This window comes from Macrobrachium rosenbergii, chromosome 13, assembly GCF_040412425.1.
Source record: "Macrobrachium rosenbergii isolate ZJJX-2024 chromosome 13, ASM4041242v1, whole genome shotgun sequence".
Taxonomy (NCBI): domain Eukaryota; kingdom Metazoa; phylum Arthropoda; class Malacostraca; order Decapoda; family Palaemonidae; genus Macrobrachium; species Macrobrachium rosenbergii.
In genome coordinates this window covers 10,690,223-10,709,129 of record NC_089753.1, presented here as the reverse complement: position 1 = coordinate 10,709,129, position 18,907 = coordinate 10,690,223, and the positions used below count along the sequence as shown (strand labels likewise).

The window sequence follows — 18,907 nt, the reverse complement described above, 5'->3', positions numbered from 1 at the left end:
TCATCGGGCATTTCATCAGAATATTTTGGAATGAGGTAGAAGGTTTCAGTTCAGCATAAGGCGAAGGATTCTTGACGCCAGGGATTGTCAGCTAACATTTACGAATGGTTGACATAATTCAATGCTTGTACATGTAACATCCTAAGGATACACAAAACATACACACACACGCACACACACACATACATAATATGTATATAACTATATATATATATATATATATATATATATATATATATATATATATATATATATATATATATATATATATATATATATATATATATATATATATATATATATATTAGTCACTTATACAAACATGACTTTTTATATTCACTAATGTAAAGCCGTAAAAATAATTTCATTTCGAATTCATTATACCTTGGGAATAACTTGCACCCAAGGGGAATTACAATTGATAAGTGCTTCTCCGTTGGCCAGGATGCGAACCGTGGCCTGGTTTAGAAACAATGTCAGACAGTATTCCTGCGATAGAGTGAATTCGATATTAAACATTATTTTTTGCTTAACATATATACATATGTATGTATATATATATATATATATATATATATATATATATATATATATATATATATATATATATATATGTGTGTGTGTGTGTGTGTGTGTGTGTGTGTGTGTGTATACAGACACTCCTTTGCATCCCTTACAGTGCAAAACACGTACAAATAAACTGAGAAGTAACCGACAAATATAATACACGCCGAACAAATTCGCATTAGCCATACACCTGCCAAGTCAATTAAGCACACCTGCCTGCCCTCTTATTGGATATTCTTATCTCTCTCTCTCTCTCTCTCTCTCTCTCTCTCTCTCTCTCTCTCTCTCTCTCTGCCAATACGTCTAAGACTGTTCACCAGAAAAAAAAAATAATTGATAAACAGAAACATAATGGCAACTGATTACTCGAATCAGACAGACATGGCTGTATCTCAGTTCTAGAAAGGCATACAATTTTTAATCGAAGTCGTTAAGATGTGTAGCCCAATGCCCTTACCCTTCTTAGCCTTGATTAAATAGTATTACTTTGAAGAAGAGAATTTTTTATTTCTTATAGCCAGTTTTATCTAGGCACTTGGAGAACTTACAGGGATTCAGCGAAAAGCGATGAAAAGATAAACGCTTAAAATTACGCTTGAAAACTGCAAATAGTTGCAATAATAACCTATTTTCTTATTAAAATCTCACTGCATTCATCATAATCGTCATTGTCAATGACAACTGTATTATAATTTACAAAACGTACGTTTTTATCCCTCTACATCGTTATCAGTCTCAGTATGATTCCCACTGTCTTGCAAGCTTCATAATCAATCAATATCAACCAGCTGCCACTGTATGGGGGTTTGGAATACAGCCACTAAAGGTAGATATTTCGTTTTTCATTTATCCATGCCTTGGATTTTTATAATGGTCAAACAAATTAATATTTCCGAGGTTCAAAATGTCCCCCCGCTCCTCCCAAAAAAGTCTCATGTTCTACAATAACTAAATGTCTTGACGACTTGATATGTTCTGATGGGGCTAAATGTCACACAGGGACCTAAAACTCTTGATGAGGCTGAATTTCCAAACTTACTTGATGTTATAAAAGGGCAAAAGGTCTTGACAAAGCTAAATGTCAAAGGTGCTAAATGCTTTTATGGCGTTAAATGTCAAGAAGTGTGCTAAATACCCTAAAGGTATGAAGATTCCCTGAAGATGCTGAACATCCTGATGAGTTAAATGACCCAAATAGTACTTGATACTCTAAAATATTGCTGCCCTTAAAGTGCCAGCACCTATTAACGTCATAATTTCTCGGCAAGAATCACACCAATTTGCCCAAGTAGTGGCGCCAGGTCAATTCACGTCATGAAACTCCAGAATAGAATCACTTGGTCAATCAATACCCCTTGAAGACGATATATTTCGCAGAAAGTTATAGAGACTTGGTCGAACCTTATTAAGAATCCCTCAATGCCGGGTAAGGTTTCAAGAACCAATAACATTATCGAAGCTCGGAGAAGAAGAGCCAGGATCCTCAAGGAAGAACCAATGAAATTGTCGTACTTGAGGTTGAAAATGGTGTGGGTAATAACTGGCTTTTCGGCCTTATTTGCACTCCACGCTTGGGCAATCCTCAACTGAAGGTTGTATGACCAGTCGTTCTTGATTCTTTCCTTTTTTTAATCTTATTTTCACTTTTTTTTTTTTCAAATGACACAAACTCCACTCGCGACTTCGAACATGTCTCCCTCGCGGCCTTCTTCATCTCCTACCCGTCTTACCTCTGTGCAACTTCATCGAAATTTATCCACTTCCATCGATGAGCCACTTTTAATTGCAGGCTCATTAGATAGTGGCTTCATCTCTCATTAAATTGAGGGTTCGTCTGCCATTAACTAATGGGTTCACCTCCCATTAACTTTCCAGCCTTTCGTCGATAACCACAAAATGAGTTTCCGTCTCTGGCAAGCCTAACAGCCATCGAGGGAGCTTCTCTCTCTCTCTCTCTCTTATACTCTCCCTTTCCACAATCTCACTTTCTTCAAGTTAGCGCACACACACACACACACACACACACACACACACACACACAGAGAGAGAGAGAGAGAGAGAGAGAGAGAGAGAGAGAGAGAGAGAGAGAGAGAGAGGGAGAGAGAGAATATATTAATGAATAACTGTTAGTAAAATATACTAGCAAATTGTTAACGATGTTATTGTCCATAAAGTTCATGTATATTGAGAGAGAGAAGAGACCGAACTGATATCTAGCAGATTTCTCATAAATTTTTTGATACAAAGAGAGAGAGAGAGAGAGAGAGAGAGAGAGGGTCTGTAGCTATAAGCAATTTATTCCTCATAAAGCTTTGATATTGAGCGAAAGTATTGTTCGCGCAAGCACCGATCCCAATTTACACAGTCATGCTATAATTGAACATGACTGAATGTTTTCGAGAAATATTTAGCAAAATACAGTATATCAATGCTAAGTTACATAACAAGCGTCACTTTCAAAGTAATTTATGTCCTAAGTTTAAATGTAGAGTTTTGTAATAGCTTACAAGCAATCAAATTGCTGTAAAACGTATCGCAATGAATTTAAGAAAAGGTTTTTTGACTGAGAGATTATAAATCGTTGAAATTATTATTAATGTGTTTTCTCTCTCTCTCTCTCTCTCTCTCTCTCTCTCTCTCTCTCTCTCTCTCTCTCTTTGCGTGAGGAGTCTGTCTCTACAATAATGCCTTTTGAAAAGAATTGCCTAAAGATTTTCTTTACAACGAGAGGTACTGACCACACCCAGAAAAAAAAAAAACATTCATGACATGGTCAGCGCATACAGAAAAATAGAATGTTCAAAGTAAACAGGCAATAAAAAATACACGAGGAAATATAATTGCAAAAATAAAATTCCAAAAGAATAAAACTGAAAAAGGCACAACCAACTGTCCATCGTGTGTGGCTATGGAGTACCGAGTGGGAGGGAAAGTTCTCTTCCACCCCAATAAGGAACAGGTGGGAGGGGGAGGGAGAAAGAGAGAGAGACAGAGAGAGGGAGAGTGGGAGAGAGGTCATCTAGGGGTCAAGAGGGTTCCATTGTAAATTTGCACAAAAGGCCTATTAATCCATCCCGTGTAAGGAAGGAGTACGCTTTCCGTAAGCATCCCTTTGGTCTTTTCTTCCCCAGGTTCAGGAATTTTGGGCGTTTTGTCTCTTTTCTTCTCTAGCTTTCTGAAAGCTATGGTTTAGAAAGTTGAGAGAGAGAGAGAGAGAGAGAGAGAGAGAGAGAGAGAGAGAGAGAGAGAGAGAGAGAGAGAGGTGGGGGGAGAGAGAGAGAGAGACTCATTATATATGTACTTAGTCGGTACTGGCACGCCATGCTTGACAAAGTCACATTAACATTGCAAGAAGGGACATAGGTCCGACCTTCTAAATGTGTTGGGCGAATCTCTCTCTCTCTCTCTCTCTCTCTCTCTCTCTCTCTCTCTCTCTGTGTTTCAATAAAATGCCCCACTTGTGTTGTATTCGAGCCAGCTTACTATAAACAACAAAGCTAAAACTAAACAGCTGATGTTATTATTTTGTCCATGTTTATTTCTACAATTTCCCACGCATTATATCGTGCGGCTACACAAGAGTGGAGGACGTTTTCTCATAAAACCTCATTTTCATGCGTATATATATATATATATATATATATATATATATATATATATATATATATATATATATATATATATATATATATATATATACACACACATAAATAATACATACATACATAATAAAGGTACAACTAAAGCAGGGATTCCCCAGTAAAATTTTAAATCCAGCCTTCTTATCGAAGTACAATCATCAATACCTATGCTCATCCACCCATTTAGGCAGCCTCTTCTGCCCCTCCTACAGATAACCCAGGGGAGCCAGTCCCCTCAGGTCGCTCCTCAGGGGACCAGGTGTCTGGTATTCTACCTTGGCAGAGAGCCAGACACGCCCAGCACTAGTCTATCTCAGAAACACATTTTTGTCTCATAGCAATTACTTGCTGGGTCTGGTTTCGGAAGCCTTGAGGCTTATGGACTCATGGCCTTAGAACCCTCCGGGAAAGTTCTCCTCAAAAACTTTCGGGTGCTGTTGCAGAGGCTCTTCAACTCTCAGTTTTCTAAGAGAATGGCGGTACTCTGGGGGTTCCAACACTTAACTATTCCGTCAACAGGAGAGTTTTTCTACTCCAGCGTAAAGTCGGATTTTGGAAACTTCTGAGACTCAACGACGGATGCTTTGGGTTCGCTGTCTAGGCCTAAATACTTTCTTAGGTCTAATGTATTAGGTTAGAGAAAACTATTCTAACCATCGGAAATTTACTCCCTAAAAGAAAACGTTTTATTAATCCTAAAAACCTCTTAAGAACCTAATTCTTTACCATTGAGGCCCTTCCATCATTAAGTAAAATAATGCTAACAGATACCTGGCTACAACCTACTCTGCAAACCAATAGCCCGTGCCGGTATAAAATACCAGAAAACAATGCTCAAACTGACAAAAGATGACTTAAAATCTTTAGAACTGTTTTCACTTTAAATTCCAAGTAAAAGTATATAAAAATAAAAAAAATTCACTTTCAAAAATACATACAAGTTGATTGTTTTCTGATTACATAAAAAACTAACACTAGACCTGCAGTGTGACATTTAACAGGGAGATGCTTTGGTCATGTGGTGAGATTGGAGGGTGACTGGGACTGGGAGGGAAGAAGAAAGAAAGGAAGAGCTGGATAGATGGCAAGAAAGAGATACACATACATACACACAAACATCTATAAGTGTATGTATGTACACACACATACATACATACATATGTATGTATGTAAGTATAAAATTTTTCAGCATTAAGCCTTGTCTTTTTCCGTAACAAAAGATATATATATATATATATATATATATATATATATATATATATATATATATATATATATATATATATATATATATATATACATACATATATGTGTGTGTGCGTGCGTGCTTGGGTGCGTGCGTGTGTGTGTGTGTATGGCAATCTCAACAGACTGTCCACATATACTAACTATCCCAATCCTAAAGCAAGAAGAGGAAAACCCCGAATTAATGGGGACGGAAATCAAGACTGGAACTAACATCGAATCTCAAAGGAATAACAATAAACAGTAAAAGATAACAGGCGAACAATCAAGAAGAATACGTACATACTCATAAACTAAAACGATACCCTTGCAATCACTGTTCCTTCTTATTAATCTTTTTAATTGAGTTCCTCACGGAAATCAATTAAAAAGATTAATAAGAAGGTGCGATTTGAGAAAAAAAGGACAAGGCTAACGCGCCTTAAAGCTTGATATCTAAATATCAGGAGTTCGACTGAAACAACTGACTAGATTGAACTCCACCCAATACAGAAAAAATTTTAAAGGAAAAATAACTGACATCCGCAAAATACGCCCATGAGTCCTAGAAATGTATGAGAATATGAGAATATTTAAAAGAACTATATATATATATATATATATATATATATATATATATATATATATATATATATATATATATATATATATATATATATATATATATATATATATATAGATATATACACAACTGTAGGTTACCTTGTTTAGTGTACTACACCCACTAACCCCGGCATTGCGCAAACTAAATAACAAAAACCCACAAAAAGTTGTAAAAACCCAAGCTACAATTGACATCCACACACAATACGCCTCCCTACGTCTGAGAGAATGTCAGTATCCTAATTTTGTTAGGCAGCATCAAATCCTCAGTCCCTACGCAGATCACGCTGAGGCATTTATTCTGTTGTTTCAGGGTCTCAGTGTGACCCACTGTCGATAAAACCATACTCTTATGATCTATTTTAAGTTCCTAGGCTCTGGAATTTGGAATGGCGCTGCTGCCCCCTGAACATAATACCAGTAGGACTTTACCACTCTGAAAAAAACATCCTTTAATACAAACACTTCCACGTTCTCTCCCACGCACAACAAGCGCAGGACACAGCCAAAGGTCAATCGCCCAATATCCTAAAATATCCTTGAGCCACCCTTACCACAGAGAGAGAGAGAGAGAGAGAGAGAGAGAGAGAGAGAGAGAGAGAGAGAGAGAGCATCCCACATGCCTTAACCCACGCATAGCCAGAGTTCACCTTGTGTCGTGCGATAATCACCCACCTGTGACAACATCCCTCGCAGAGGTGCTGAAGCCTCCGCGAATCTTTCCGGTGGTGCCCAACGAGCACCGGCTGTGATTGAAACAGGTCTTTTCACCGGTAACGATTCTCTCTGGACGGGACACGAAGCGAAAATTAACAGGCTGGGACGCTAATTTAACACCATTTGTTCTTTATTATGCAAGTATGGGAATACTGTTCGGTGTAAGGTCGCTATGGAAATCAGTGGCCTAAATCTTTGCTTGCTTTGTATGAATGGGCGCATATTATGAATAATAATAATAATAATAATAATAATAATAATAATAATAATAATAATAATAATAAATAATAACAGGCCACACACTCTAAAATAACGGAATTTCTGTATTGCTTCATACGACGGAGTGCCTAATAATAATAATAATAATAATAATAATAATAATAATAATAATAATAATAAGAAGAAGAAAAGAAGAAGAAGAAGAAGAAGAAGAAGAAGAAGAAGAAGAAGAAGAAGAAGAACCTTTTGTTGGGAAAAACAATTTCACATTTTTAGAATCCCAATTTGATACCTTTTTTAGTGTATACAGCTCACGTCAATGCTATAAAAATCCTTATATGGCAAATCTTCATTGAAAATATCCTCCCGTGTCAAGATTCGAGATAAAAATCAGGCCTGTAGCAGCAATGAGCTGGCCTTGTTCCAGCAATGGCTTATTGGTCCACCAGTACCCCTTATAGCATAAACAGAGACCATAAAAGTTGTAAGCTATTATTATTATTATCTTTTAATAATTTATTTATTTACTTATTTATTTGTTTATCTATTTATTATTTATTATTATTATTATTATTATTATTATTATTATTATTATTATTATTATTATTATTATTATTATTATTATTATTAACGACGTATGGAATAGTGAAGACTATATCAAATGTATACCAAATAGAAATGACAAACCAAAAGAGAAAAAAATATATACTTATATGTATATATATACACATATACATTTAGTGCACAATTTTTCACGGATACAACATTCACTAAATAGAATGGCTTTCTCATTGTTAACCAGCTCTTTGTTATTGCTTCATATTTTCTTACTATTTTCTTCACTTCACTGAAGTGAAGAAAATTGTAAGAAAATATGAAGCAATAACAAAAAAGGTGGTTAACAATGAGAAAGCCATTCTATTTAGTAAATGTTATTTATATATGTATATATAATTTATATATACATTAAGCAAAGACAGGTACAAGTATAAACAATTTACGCAATGGAGAATGGTCTAGAAAAAAAAAAGATTCTCTAAGCATGACCAGCAATCACACTGCCTTCAGTTCCTAAAATCTTACCTTAAAAATTATTACAAAAATAAGACTGGACAAAAGTTTGGGAAAATTTAGGAAGTGAAAGTTTTCCAAAGGTTGCTCATCCATGATTCTGCCGCTGACAAATGAGTGTAGCCGTGACCACTGTGTTGTTTTTCTGTGCAGCCACCCCCTTTTTTTAAGGAAACAGCTTAATTAAAAAAAAAAGCTAAGGTTAATTAACTTCGTGGCTCTTAAAACTGCGACAGAAATTAACATATCAAAATGGCGAATCCTTCACCAGCAAACGCTATCTGCGGTCAAGCATGCAATCTTTATTGCTACCGCCATTATCTGCTTATTTACTATTTATCTTCGTCCTCTTCGCACCGTCTTCGTGCCCTGCGGAGGTATATACACTCTCTCATAACAATGTGGCCGCGTGATGAGTGCCTGCAGAGCAGCAATTATCATAATCTTCTAAATTGCATTTATCTTAACTGCCAGTTGGTTCCTTCTCATAAAACTGAACAGCATTTTTTATAAGTAATATATTAAGGTATAAATTAATCGTTTTCTCATAATCACATATTTTCCTGAAACGCATATAGGGCATTTTAAATTAAGAAAAATATAAAAAGTAAAAGAAACATTTTTAAAATCTTTTCAGAATCGAATAATTTCTTAAGAAGATGCACAATGACATAATCGAACAAAACAGAAACAACAAATGTTGAAATAAACAAGAAAGATTTATGTCTATGTATATATATATATATGTATATTATATACAGTATATATAATGTATATATGTATGTATATATGTATATATATAAGTATATATATAATGTGTATATATGTGTGTGTGTATCATACAATCCTCAAAACAAAGGAACAAAATCCTTCCGTAACCGCACTGAAACACAAGCCCACCCAAACACACCGGCATTATACCTGAGCGATTAATTCCCTTAGCTTCGTTCTGAAGTTACTTTGAAAGAAAGATCGTACCGACTGGACCGGACTCAGCTCAGGTGAGCCGGGGTCAAGGCAAGTGGATAGGTACTCTTCAGACGTATTGATTAAATTCTTTATGGTTTGAGGGCCACGACGGATTATAGGGATTGGGGAAAGGGGATTGGTGATGGGATGGGATACTACATAGGGTGGGTGGGGGGAGGGGGAGGGGTGAGGGGGTTCAGTTCACCTGCAACTTCCGGGCTTTTGAGGTGGAGGGGGGGCTGATAATCACCTGAGAAAGATAAGGAGAGTAGATAAAAACTGGTAGAACTAAGAGAGAGAGAGAGAGAGAGAGAGAGAGAGAGAGAGAGAGAGAGAGAGAGAGAGAGGGGGGGGATTAGGTTGCTAGTTCCACGCCCCTCTCTAGCCAAGCCGCGACTTGCCATAGTCTACTAACTATTGCTTAAAAAACAGATTTGATAGGAACTGCCTCAAGCACTGCGATGAACCCAAGTATCGAACTCAGGCCCTCTCGTTGGTAAGATGAGCTTCATGAACGGCCACTATAGCAATGACTGAATATATATATATATATGATTATATATATATATATATATATATTATATATATATATATATATATATATATATATATATATATATATATATATATATATATATATATATATATATATAAAATATTTCTTCGCCCCACTGTATCACAAATACATAAAAGGCAAGCAATCATACCGTAACAATTTTGGATCCACCTCACCTGGACAAGTTCTCATTTCTCGCTCACTGTCTCGCGACCCGTCCCATTCCTTGTTCCAAGGTTATTGCTGTTGCTTGCGTCATGAGAGCGATTGCCTGCGGGAGAGCTTGCGCGCACGGCGGAGGGTCTCTTCTTCCTCTCTTTCCTTCTTCCTGGTTCTTTTCCTGATTCCTTTTTCTTATCTGATGTTATTATCTCGGCTCTGTTTTTTTTTTTTTTTTTGTCCTTTCATATGCAGCTGTTACATCAGCTCCATGGAGCATTCTTGCTCATGATGTGGGTACAACTTCTGATGTCTAAGACGTTTTTACTTCTGGTTCTCATCTATCTCTCTTCACCAACAGCTAAAGTAAGTCTTTTCACGTAAGCACTTCTCAGTATAAAGGAGCTTATGAGTAAGCAGAATGTGTTCATAGTTTGAATATTAACAATAATAAATACCAGCAAATCTAATGATTAGCTTTTTTCTGCAGGTATACAAAGTGGCTCGAAGTTTTCCACTTAGGGGCTTCATCGATCATTTAATACTTAAATATGAATCAGACTATGATTACCAGGGTCTCTCTCTCTCTCTCTCTCTCTCTCTCTCTCTCTCTCTCTCTCTCTCTCTCTCTCTCTGCGAAGTCAGTTACATATGTTATAAATATTACTTAACAGCATTTAAATCAGTATTTCTGTTCAATTTCCTAAATCATTCACGACAATTAAATTTAAAATAACAAAAATATTCATATTTTTATATCATATACCAAAGATATAACGAGAAAGGTCGTTTGAAAATTTACAGATATTCGAAAGTTTCCAAGTGTAAGCAAACTATTATTATTATTATTATCATTATTATTATTATTATTATTATTATTATTATTATTATTATTATTATTATTATTATTATTATTACTTAAAACGAGCAATCTTTCTCACGGAACTATCCTAAAAGGACACCAACATGTAAAGCCACCTTCCAAACAACTGACTGCTCATGTCGCAGTCGCGGAAACAAATAAAAAACCTCACTCTCCAAAAAATGTGGGAAAGTGTAATATAATGGGGAAAAAAGAATTGAATCTAACCCCAAATGAAGAGACAACTCTGCCTCTAAGAAAAGGGAAAGTTATGCTGAGCTTTCTTCGTGGTTAGGCCTCATCTGTTTTCCCCTTTTTTTCTATTTTCTTCGGTCCTGGGCTACAAAAGGGAATTTAAGTGTCCGTGTCATTGGCCTTTGTTCTTGATAACACTGATTTATATTTTATATTAAAAAAATAATAAATGCGCTACGGATGCAAGAATGTGTGATCATATAGATGCAGAAACATTTCATATTAACATCCATAAAAACATTTATGCATACATTCATATACATAAAAGAATTAGTGAAAATGAGGGAAAAATACCAACGCTTAAAATGATCAGACGAAATGATACAACGCAGACGACACACGTACAAACAAATGCAAACACGTGGCCTATTGTGCACCGACCACAGGAGAATGAAACCCTTATAGACTTCCAATGACCGGGCGGACAGACAGACATACAGGACACATTTAGGCGACGTAATAGTACCCTATCTGCTTACATCGAAACCATCAATAATCCGATACTTCTCTGTCACGTCAAGTCCTCACAAAAAGTCCAAAAGAAGTCCTTTGATACGTCTTTAAAATAGTTATTATGGATTATAGACTTACACTCTAGTAGAGGGCTTTCTTTTATTCATGTCAAGGACACCGTTGACCACAAAAACCTTTCAATCCACTCCTAACATGCCGCACTCACTCGGTTGGCCTTTCAGGCTTCATTGTGACCCATTGTCGGGTCAATTTTCTCATCGAAGCTCAGTCCATATCGAGTCGATTGAATGGATACGAATGCATGAGGATCCTTGACCGACAGAGGTTATCGATTCAGTTGGCAATGGTGGGTAACATGAGATATACATTCTCCAACACTATTTTTGATAGACTGACTTGGAGAGAGAGAGAGAGAGAGAGAGAGAGAGAGAGACTTTGTGTGAGTCATGGGTACTTCGAATCATACAGTATCTAGTGACCGAAGATGAACGGTAGATATAAGAGTTATTATGCTGAATGTTATTCAAGTTCCTTATCATTCATTCCAGACCATCAACAATTTTTGTTTATACTTGTATCATTATCAGTTTATTTGTCTTTTTAGTTTTTTTTATTAAAGGTATTTTTAGTACTTTTCTCATTTAAGATATTTTTTGTATGGCATCGTAATTATCTAAGGATGCTCTACAGGTGTTAGGTTTCTTATGTATTTCACACTCCTCACAAACTTGTTGAAAAATTGATGGATAAAGAATTATATATATGTGTGTGTATTTATATATACATATATACTGTATATATATAACGTATCACATGTAAAGTAACCTTAGATAATTAATGTAAAAAGAAAAAAATACCTTGATTAAAAAATTTATAAGATATACACTAATATATATATATATATATATATATATATATATATATATATATATATATATATATATATATATATATATATATATATATATATATATATATATATATATATATATATATATATATATATATATATATATATATGTGTGTGTGTGTGTGTGTGTGTGTGTGTGTGTGTAATGTAAATATATATAGAAAAAGAAAGAGAGAGCGGGAGACATAATATTTTAAATCTACCTTCTACCTACTACACTCGGTCCCAAGCGACTTCCCAGAACTGTAGCAGATGCCTTGATACTTCCCATGGAGGAGAAAACCGATTTCCTCGAGAGCAGTGTTTACACGTACGAAAACAACACGATTTCGTGATCCTTGGCCCTTCTTGGACGAGTTGCGTGGCGGAGGGCGGCTTGTGCGAGCGTGACTTCAGCCAAGGACGCTAAAAAGATGAGAATTTGGAGCGGATAATAAATAAATACCTCCGAGATCGCAGTTGATTAGAAACACCTAAAAACGGTTTTATTATTCTTAATATTATATCATACGCTTTGAACAGAAGCCTCACAAGGATTTTGCGTTGTATCCCCGCCGACTGCGGTGATTTTTATGCACTTTGAACAGATGTTTTGGGCGACGGGAAGAAAGTGCCACGGCACTTTCTAACCGAATCATATGCAGCTACTTCCCCGAGCCGGAAGGACTGTTCATTTTCCTGTAAAATGTTCTTCCAACACCATTTCCGAAAAAGACATGAACCTTAATCTTTTCTCTTTTCGAGTGCCTTCATTAATTTCGTTGTTATTAAGAATACAATCGCTTTTATTTTCCGTACAGTGCAACACAATGTTTTTAACTTATTCAAATTATAAAACTAAGAAATACGAACAGCGATGCACGTATCCTGAGTTATCCGTCATGAGGTAGATCAAGTTATTTTTAATCTTCAGCTTTGCTTTAAACATTATCTGGATTTGAAATGCCTTATTAGTGACTCGGGTAGAAAATAATTTAGAAAATATCAAAGGTTTTCTTAACTGCCATCCTTGTGCGTATAGATAATCTACTTATTCGTAGGATACAAGACAGGTCTACCGTTTGTTGAGTTGTTAGATGTTCCTGTGATTACAATCTAGCAAAAAATCATCCCTGATCATCATAGCCAATGAATTGCAGAGCCTTTACAAGTTTCTTTAGAAAAAGTTACTGCCTAATAATATAACTCTATACACAAACTCGAATGAATATCTTATTTAACGGTTATCTTATTATATAGAATGATACTCGTCACTCATTTGTGGGATTTCTCGGTGCTTCTTGAAAAAATCCAATTAAAATATTCTAAAATCTCTAGCACTGATATAAATTTTGCTTTATGCTACTGCAAAGAAAGACACAGTCCAAGGCCACCCAACCGGTGAGTTTCTAGATGTTTCTAGATGGAAAAATGAATGCACTTTTACTCAGTAAACCTTCAACATCTTTTTTAGGGACAACTGTATCCTCATGAAAACTGCAGGCCTCTGTCCACTTAACAGTCCAACTGGTACTGAGTTCTAGACTAAAAATCAACCGAATTTTAACCACAATCACCTTTATAGAGGTCGGTTTATGCGTCCTCAGCGACAAAAGTAAGAATCTACGACCTACATTCATCAAAAGTTTCATTTCTAAATAGTGAGGAATGAGGCTCGCCTTGAAGATAGCATTGAAAATTTGAGTCTTTTCTTCTTTCTATCTCGAGCCAGAATCAGGAGGTCAAGAACTCCCAGGCAATGCCCACCTCTCCCGGGGCACGCACCCACACCCGTCATACAAAATATACACTTTGCTTGACCTCCGTGATGACGGACCTAACGGAAAGTTCCAAAATCTCGTTACCGGACCCACTACATTAGTTGCGACGGGGGTGTTATCGTGTTTTGGCATCAGTTCTCACAGGCCAGCTCGCTCCTTGCGCAGGATTTGTCAAGTGCTCTGACATCTAGGTATCTATTTGCCAAGACCTAACGTCGAGAATTTCTCATCTTTCTTCGTACTTTTGTTCATTTTGGCATTTATGTTCTCTATTGCTGCATTTCCTCAGTGTTCCTCGCTCTTAGTAACGTCAAGTCCCAAAAATACTCGGCTTTTAATGCTCTTCGTTGCAATTACTTCAGTATTCTTGTAAAACGCGTTTGTGAGATGGGGAAATGACGTATTTACAGTGTCAGCAAGTAGATATTCATGAAAAAACACAAAGTATTCACATAAAAGGAACAACAACAACAGTACTACTACCTCTCAGCTTAATCACTGTCGGCGTCCTGTTTTTGATGAACCATTTCCAGGTGTTTCTAACATTCACTGAGCGGCTCATTTCAGAATTTATTTTGGCAAATGTTTTCCGAACGGATGAACTCCTTGACTCCAACCCTCCCTGGTCGCAAATTCCAGAGATGTTTGCTAGTATTGCACCAGCCCCGTTTTTTTGCCATGCCCCTAGGTTCGGTTAGGTTTAGTTGGATTAGGTTAAATTAGTGCCTTATAAATATTTTGGGGGTGGGAAACCTAATGAGATTATTTTCAAGAAAATTCTATAGTTAGTTTTTAAAATATGGCGTCCCGCTTTTTTTCAGGGAGAGGTCCTAGTACTCGGTTACATGTCGGGAAAATGCGTCCGTGTTTTGGAAAGCAATGTAATTAAAAATAAAATTACTGTGGCTTTTATTCAGTATTTCAATGCTCAAGCTGTTTGTAATAAGATGCAACCAAAAAAAAAGAGCTACTAAACATTACAAAGACAACAATAACAGCAACAACAGTGATAAATAATATGCATGAATGTGAAAGTAAAATGAAACCACTCGCAGTAAATTCATTCCAACGCAATATCATTCTTCCGAATGTCAATTATAAAGTAACATCTTGAACCCTACTGCATTTGGAATAAGCCGTGCCCTCATCGAACTCTGGTAACTGTTGATTGACAGATGCTAAAGAAATCAACAGCCCTTGACACGTTTCTTTGAGGATCGAAAGCTTTCGTTCCGTCCGTGTAATTATACCATTTGGACGCTAAATATACATAGAATTATCCATATGAAGGTTCAGCTGTCTATGAAATAGAAGTATTGGTGAACTTCATTGATGGACTTTGCAATTAATTACGTTCCTGGTAGTTAGTCGACTCTATTGGGTTGTAACCATGGTAGAAAAGGGCATGCGGTCAGTAACTTCCTCCTACAGTTAATTGTAGAATAGGGTAATATTTTCTGGATCAGGGAAGGGCGATATATATATATATATATATATATATATATATATATATATATATATATATATATATATATATATATATATATATATATATATATATATATATATATATATATATATATATATATATATATATGTATATGTATATATACATATATATATATTGATATGTATGTATGTATATATATATACAGATATATATATATGTATATATATATATACAATATACATATATATATGTAAACAAAAACACACACACATATATATATATGTGTATATATATATATATATATATATATATATATATATATATATATATATATATATATATATATATATATATATATATATATATATACAGGAGGTTGTATGAGTGGAAATATGTTAAAGTTAAAGGACAGGAACGACAGAATTGGCGGAACTTTGCATAGGTCCTTTGCGTCGCTCGGCGTTGAAAGCAATAGTGATAATACCATTATTTTTTTCTACCATTCCACAGTTCCTTTTTGGAGGGGGTGGCGCCATAAGGGTACGGTCTTGCAGTTTCTCAGTAGTCTTCAGAAGTGAGGCTGCTAGCCCCACATTCTTTTTGTTGTCCACAGCAATACCTTTACGCATTCACATATGGGTGGACTTGTGGGCAAACGTGTATGTGTGCATCTACAAGGCTCTAACTGTATACATCTAATCATGTGTTATAGAAACGAAATGTTGTTTTCCTTAATAATAATAATAATAATAATAATAATAATAATAATAATAACAGGATAAAAGCAAACGCCAAACGAAGCATCGAACACCTCACCCACATTAAAAATAGAGAGAGAAAAAACCGAAATAACCCGTTAAACGAGTTTTCAATGGGCTGAAAAAATAGCATGAAGAAACCCGCATGTGAGAACTGACACACTTGATGATAATTGCGATAAACACAAATTATCACTTATGCAGGGAATCTTGGGAACAGGTTTACTGCTTTAATAAAGAAAAAACAACAACAACAAAACTTGTCTTATAGAAATTTCGTGTTTTAGCTTGTCTTTTAAATGGGGTTTAATTCAGTAAGTATATGTAGTTATTATATGTAGTTATATATACATTACATATATAACAACTTTTTCCCCCAGATTTTTCCACATAAAGATGGCTTGTTTGCCTTCTTCACTGATCATGTTTCTCAATATAAGGGCGGGTGTCCTAACCACCTGGACCACAAGTACCCCATCTAGCTCTTGTAAATATATATATATATATATATATATATATATATATATATATATATATATATATATATATATATATATATATATATATATATATATATATATATATATATATAATATATAAATATATATATCTTTATGTATACATATATTTATATACATACATATATATGTATTTACATTCATACATATATAATATATATGTGTGTGTGTAACGAAGTAATCGTACCTAAATCAAACAACACTACAAGCAAAGAGTTGAAAGCAATCATTAACCTATCCGAGAAGACAACGGGTTTGCTTTCTCCAGTTCTTACGGTATAAAAGCCTTTTTATACCTATCTATACTCTCTCTCTCTCTCTCTCTCTCTCTCCTTAAATGTCAGTCAATCCGACGAGACATAATATCACTAGGTTAGGTTATCATCAAAAATGCAGCATCCAGGAAAGGTTTCAGACCCACTGTCATCTTTACATCCTTTTAACATGGATGAATTTGCCTCGTCTTGAAACACAAAACATATAAACCTATATTACCCCTCTAATAATACATGGCAGAGTTATATCGTTTTCATCGAATCGCTTCCCCTTAGCGACGCAAAACAACCGTGTTCTGATATTGATCCGACGGACATAATTACCAGACAAAGCCTGAGGTACTGATTAACCACCTGTTCTCTCTCTCTCTCTCTCTCTCTCTCTCTCTCTCTCTCTCTCTCCACAATATGATTTTGAAGTGCCTATTATTAGTCGCCGTCCGTGACAGCCCTAAATGAACCTTTCTTTCGCGTGGCTGAAACACTGACATGTCTCGTATGCCCTGTCATCATGCCTTCCGGGCAGTGAACTGTCATTGATCTGGGTAAATTATCGTTTGTAAGAGATGCATACTCATTTAAGAGTGTTATGCAATCAGCCGTTTTACGCAGGAATTTCTGCTTACTCAAACAGTTGAAAGGTGCAGGCTTACATACAAACATAATCACATCCATATATATATATATATATATATATATATATATATATATATATATATATATATATATATGTGTGTGTGTGTGTGTGTGTGTGTGTGTGTGTGTGTGGTTCGAGTTCAAGGTAATGACCAAACAGTGTGGGCATGTTTAGTTATAACCTGCTTTGGATCTATTTACCAAGTAAGTTTATTATATACCCGGTAGTTAATCGGCTACATTGGGTCACAGTTCATGGCTAATAATGCAGATGGGCATGGAGGTAGCAACCTCATTCCAAACTGCTTTATGAAAATGGGAAAGTAGCACACATTTTGGAGCCACGCCTTTAAAGGGAATAATCCGAAGGGCTGAAAAATTAATTTTCATTTTCCATCCTTTGCGAATTCTCTGAAAGTGACTGTAATGTGACATTTCACAAGATTAGATGTATATACATATTCATATATATATATATATATATATATATATATATATATATATATATATATATATATATATATATATATATCTAATATATATATAAATATATATACACACACACATTATCATTAGGTGTAACTTCAATTATCCAAACTTCATAAAGGCTTCCTGATAGATTATCACAAAAAATGTTACGCTAGTTGTTGATGACAAAGTAATTCTTAAAAATAATTACTCATAGCTTTTTACTAAAACATACTTCCTCCTCGGCACACCTGTGTTCCACTATACTTATGATAATCAACCAAAAACTGTAGTTAACAAGTGGCCTTGTGTCCTAGGTTCTAATAAAAGGGCGGGGCCCAATATTATGTAGCGGGATTTAGATATGAACTGTTAACACGCCTTGTTTGTAAATGTCATCCGAATTAACTGCTTGGATAAAAATCAAATAATATCCTATTCTTATACAAAAATATATAGTATATAGTATATATGTATATATATATATATATATATATATATATATATATATATATATATATATATATATATATATATATATATATATATATATATATTATATATATACACACATATTCATACATACATACACACACATATCTATCATTTCTTACCCGTTTCCTGCAGAAGGAAAGGTTATCGGGAGCACACAGAGTTTCAACATACTGGGCTAAGATTAAAAACCCCATTACTCCTACTATTAATAACAGGCACAGAAAATTTATAAACACTCACCAACGCGTCTGCGCGCCTTGTATCAGATGGCTGGCCAGCCGGAAGCCCCTTTAGTTAAT

At 35.2% G+C, this 18,907-nt stretch overlaps 1 protein-coding gene across 3 annotated transcripts in view; it reads right to left on the bottom strand.

Moving 5' to 3' along the window:
• Rab23 (RAS oncogene family member Rab23) overlaps positions 1-18,907 on the bottom strand; it is a 177,765-nt gene that overhangs the window by 83,341 nt on the left and 75,517 nt on the right. The window lies entirely within an intron of this gene.